Below are 6000 nucleotides of genomic sequence, written 5' to 3' on the forward strand. Positions count from 1 at the left end.
CGCCAACAATTGGCCATTTTGAGGGGGAACATATGGTACACTTATCCTGACTAAAGTTGGTCCTCGCGTGTCAAAGGCTCTGGTGGTGACGCCGGCTTGGGCTCCACAATGACCTCCTTCCTGCCGTTGCGACGGTCTTGATCTTGTTGCACCGAAATGGATGCCTTTGCTTGATGCTCTCGTCTGCGCTTGCTCCCTTTGCACCAAAGAGGAAAGGTAGGACACTGCACGGGCTGGCGCCCACCTGGCGCCCTTGGTCGTCATGGCTTGCGTCATGGGCACCTCGTGAGGTACCCCGCCTTGATCTCTCCGCCTCCTCGCGAGCCAGCCTGACGAGGCCGTGCCTGAGGAAGCTCCTTGTCGTCCACCCCGCGAGGCTTGGCCCCCTCGCGAGGGTCTCGAGCTCGTGCTGATGAAGATGGGCCGTGCTGGACCGCCCCTTGAGCCACGCCGCAGGCCGCAGGCAGGCAAGTCTGGGGACCCCCGTTCCCAGAACGCCGACAATTGCGTTGGTTGCGAGTTCTCAGTTTGTTTGTGTAGGTGTGTGGGACTTTGGAGTAGCCTCCTACTGGATTGATACCTTGGTTCTCAAAAACTAAGGGAAATACTTACGCTACACTTGCTGCATCACCCTCTCCTCTTCGGGGAAAACAGACGCTAGCTCAAGACGTAGCAGCATCAAAGTTCGCCACCAGTGCAAATATAGGGAACACAGCAGCAAATAAACGCCACAGCAAAACAAGTCCAGAACTGAAACCACTTCAGAGGAGCTCAAGAAACAATATCCTGGGTACCCATAATGCTGGCAAGATGCTTAGCAAGGTTATTAACTTTCTCTTGTTTGGCGCTTAAGTCCTCCAGTGCTTGCTGTTGCACCAGAAATTATGCATCTGAATTCTACAGGGACTTCCTCAGTCCTTCGGCTTCCTGTCACATAATATCTGATCGATGTCTTTCAACTTGAAGTTGAGACTCAAGAAGCCAAACTGATTCAGGCAACGAGTTCGAAGAGCTGGTGCCAGCAGTGGTAGCCAGTAACTCGAACACTACATCAAGACAGGACTTTGGGGTTGTCTTAGTGTCCTCAATATAGTTTTTATCAGCTTTCTTGGAGACCAACAGGGATGTCTCACTATCTTGAACCTTATCTGCATTACTTCCTTTACCATTGCATAATAGGGTACTCTTATCCAATATTTTATCCACGTTCTAGAAGAGAAACAAACAAACACATCTCAGGTTTACAATGTAGTATATGAAACTCATTTTGGTAAACCAGTTCAGTAGTAAGGTGGACAGGATAACAGCATGAAACAAACACATATCTATGTAGTATGGTCACTATATGGTCTATATCATTCTAGTTTATGTTGCCAAATCAAGATAGATACAGTTCGAATCATATCTATTTAAGACAGAGCAACATGGACAGAATATAAGTGTGGGAAACTACACAACAATAACAACACTTGTAATGTGCATGGCATGAGAACATAATTGTTTATTCAATTGAAACTGAAATCAACATAGAGCAAGTTACAACAACAAATGGCCAAACATGTTGAAGAAATAGGTTTAAAACATACCTGTTGCGCCACTGGAGTTTCAATTGCATCCTTCAAATTTGAAATTGGTTGGTATCAGTAAATACAGTGATGCAAGAGCAAAGTAGTATGAACCATAGCTACGGAACCTGACCTGAGAACAATTCTTCTTCTGCTTTAAGCGTTGACTTCGGCTTCGGAGTGGTGGTCCTCGTGATTTGGGCACTGCAGTTGCCTTACTAACTGCTCGTGTTTGGGTGCTCTATGGTGGAGTCGGTGCTGTGTCAACAGGAACTAGGTGTCTATCTGCTGGGGTTGGGGTTAGAAGGGGTGTAGCTGGTTCTCTGTCCAACTGGGTAGGGGTACAGTCTGCATGAGTGTGGGTTATGTGTGGTGGGGCTGATTCTTGGGCAAGTACAACCGTGGTTCAATCTGCATCGACAGGTATCACGATCTTTTCTGAAGACCGTGTTTTTACTCCCACAGATACTGCCATCACTCCCTCCAATTGAAATGGCTGATAAACAAGAAAAGTAATTGAATGTACACACATTGTAAGATAGACAGGTGCAATGGATAGTAGGGAAGAAAACAGGGCATGAAATAATTCACATTTATGTTGTCTAAGCAAACAGAATAGCAGGACATAATTTCACATATATGATGGCTAATTAAACAGGATAGCATGACACAATTTCACATGTATGATGGCTAACTAAACAGGATAGAATGACATACTTCCAAATATGATGACTATGTAAACAGGATGACATGATATAACTATACGATGTGTCTATTAAAGTGGTTGGCATGCCATAAATCACAAACATGCCGTCGATGGAAACATGATGGCATGATATAATTCACGGATAGAATGACATAATTTAAAATATGATGACTATGTAAACAGGATGAGACGATATAACTATATTATGTCTTTAGAAAATGGGTTGGCATGCCATAATTCAGATACATGTTGTCTATGTAAACATCATGGCATGACATAATTCAAATATATGATTTATATACTAAGGAAGTGAGTAGAGGGCAATTGCATATATGATGTGTCAACTAAGGAGATGGCATTCAATATTGTGTATATGATGTAAAAACTAAGCATTGCAATACAACATATGCATTATATGAGTAATATAACCCTGCCAAGTTTGAGCATACACCTCAGGGGGATAATAGGACTGGTCATCTGCCTCTAAATCCTCCTCTGAAGAGCTATCTGTAACCAGCAAGATATCTGCTTCAGCAGGTAGCATTGTCTGCTCTGAAGACCTTGTTTTCACTCCAGATTTCTCCATCACCAATTCAAATGCCTGATGCACAGGAAGAGCAGTTGAATATACAAACATTGTCAACAAAAGCAATGAGAAATACAAAAAAAGGATGGCATGATATAATTCACATATATGACGCTTGCCTAAACAACATGGCATTGCATAATTCACACACATAATGCCTTGCAACAAGATAACACTGCATCATTCACATATATAATGTCTTGCAACAAGATGGCATTGCATAATTCACATATATGGTAATTAGACACTAAACAGGTGGCATTCACACAAAGCATGTCTAAACTAAGCAAATGACATAGCAATGCAAGATACCATACGCACGATATGAGTAACATAACCCTGCCAAGTTAGGGCATGCACCTCAGGGGGAAATATGACTGGTCATCTGTCTCTGAATCCTCCTTTGAGGAGCTAACGGAAACCAGCAAGACATGCACTTCGTCAGATAGCATTGTCTGCTCTGAAGACCTTGTTTCCACTCCAGATTTTTCCATGACCGTGCCGAATGGCTGATGCACAGGAAGAGTAATTGAATGTACTAAAATTGTTGACAAATTTAACACATAATAAAAAAATGATGGCATGATATAATTCACGTATAAGATAACTGGCTAACCAGGGTGGCATTACAAAATTCACATATATGATGCCTAGCTAGACAAGATGGCATTGCATGATTCACATATACGATAAAGAAACTAAACAGATGGCATTGACACAAAGCATGTCTAAACTAAGAAGATGACATCTTTAATGTATACAGTAAGCAATGCAATGCACCATATGCATGATATTATCAACATCAGCGTGCTAAGTTAGAGCGAAGACCTCATGGGGTAAATAGGAGTGGTCTTCTCCTTCTGAATCCCCCTCAGAACAGTTATCTTCCTCTTGATTACGATCCAAAATGGGTGGAGGGGGGCTGCCTTTGCGCCCACCATGGAACAACGTCTGCATGAAATTTTATTGCCACGCAAGGCTCGTCTCTTTTGCTCTACATGATCAGTTCCATTGTGTACAATAACTGGCATGCATAGGAATAAAACATAGTGAGATTATGTAAGGAGTGCATGCACAAATCCAGAGTGATGGTAGCAAACTGTGGATAGACCCAAAACCAATGATAGCAGGCAGATAATAGCTTTAGTTAAAAAATACAAATAATGGCTCCTTTAATGTTTGTTTGCACCCAACATGAAACTCATAGTAGACATCGGAGATTAACCAGATAGTAGACAGATAGTACTGATTGCTACCCCAATATGTACCCCACAACCATTTAAATACTCAAGTTTCAGCATTAGTTTGGACCTGACTCGGAGTCTAATAGGTGAACACGACGATAATGTAGCATGTCATCATATTAAGCGATGCATAACATAAGCAGACACGGAAGAGTACGACCTCTCTTGCGGACCCGTGTAGTCCTCAAGGTCATCTGCTCAGTTGATGATGGTAATGCAGTTGTTGTGGCTGCCGACGGCGGGGAAGAAGATCTGAGGCGGCAAAAGACAGTCTGGAGAGCGGATCCTTGCTGTGGTGAACCCTTCCGTCATTGGAGCAGCTGAGCTGGGGTGGAACACAGCGCCGCAGGAGCAGGACAAACCACACAAGGTTTTCTTTGACACATATTTGTAACAGAAGTAATTGAGTAAGGGCTTGTTTGAATTTGAGGATTCTAACAATGCAGGGATAGCAAATAGACAGGAATAGGATAGGAATGCACGTGCAAAACAGAGAATTTAAAAACACAGGATTTCTGCCAATCTGAGTGTTTGATTCACAACAATTGGAAGATCACAGGATGCAAAAAGCATGGTGAGATTAAGTCAAACCACAAGAAAATGTACGGTTATAATGCTATTATGCTACTATCTCTTACTCTTGTGCTTGATGAATAGGAATATGAAAAGGAGGAGAAGTGGAAATTAGAATTCCTACGGTTTTTCTTTCAAGGAGACACTAAAGGAACAAATCCTACAATTTTCCTTTGCTCCATTCCTTTGCACCAAATTCATGAAAAGTAATACCATAGGAAACTTTCCAATTCCTATGTCTTTCATTCACTTTTCCTTTCAAGCACTGACGATTCTAGTAGGCAGGCTTCAGCAAGGAATATCCTACACTAAAAAAATGTTTTTGTGCTACTTCTATTACTTTGGAGCCAGGCCACTGCCATACTAGCTCAACTCCCAAGCCCATCGACAAATGCACAGGTCAAACACGCAGAGATAAATAATGATGGTGTTCAAGAGAGTCCATCATGGATAGCTAAGTTGCCTAGTACATCACTGCTTGTCATATAGTAGGATTAAATAATCGTATTTCCCGTTACTACGAGTGCTCAGTGGACAATATATATAACATGTAGAGTAAAAAAGAGATGCAACAAGTGTACAACCTCTTTGGCGAAGCCATGTCAATCTTAGAGTGATTGGGTTGGCCGGTGAGGATGCTCCGGCTGACTTTGCTGTCAGAGGAGGGGAAGAAGATCTTAGGAGTCTGGAGATGCAGCCCAAGGTACTGCTCCGCTGTGATGGAGGGTTTCGTCGTTGGAGCAGCTAGGGCGAGTTGTACGACGCCGAGGCTGAAGCAGGACAAGAGAGACAACGAACAACCTTAACCTGAGTGGAATTCTAATAGCATCTCAAATACATGACGTAAAATACATAACCACAAAGTGCTAGATGTAAAATACATCAGTCGCTCATCTCTGAACTTAACTGTCGAAACTGAACTTAACTATCAAAACTGAACTTAACTGTCGAAACTGAACCTAACTATCGAAACTGTATTTTGCTGTCGAAACTAAATTTTGCTGTCGAAACTGAACGCACTAGCAAGGAGAGGCTACACGTCGGTTGAATGACTTTTTCATCCCTGGTCAGTCGATTTTGCAGCCATTGGATACGAAATCAAGGGCATGTGGTTCATCTTCAACCTCCAGCCCCCTGAGCCGCCAGCCACCACCGGCCAAACAGCAGCCCCCCGCCGCCCGCGGCCGGCGGTGCGCCGCCCCGCCCGCCTCGAAAACACTCCCCACCACCCGTCCGCCGCCGCCCCGGCCATCCCTCTAGGCCCCCCCATGCCGAGCTTTTTATCCGGTGATCCCCACGCCACCGCCCCGCCAACGCCCCGCCACC

Source organism: Triticum dicoccoides, chromosome 4B (assembly GCF_002162155.2).
Source record: "Triticum dicoccoides isolate Atlit2015 ecotype Zavitan chromosome 4B, WEW_v2.0, whole genome shotgun sequence".
Taxonomy (NCBI): Eukaryota; Viridiplantae; Streptophyta; class Magnoliopsida; order Poales; family Poaceae; genus Triticum; species Triticum dicoccoides.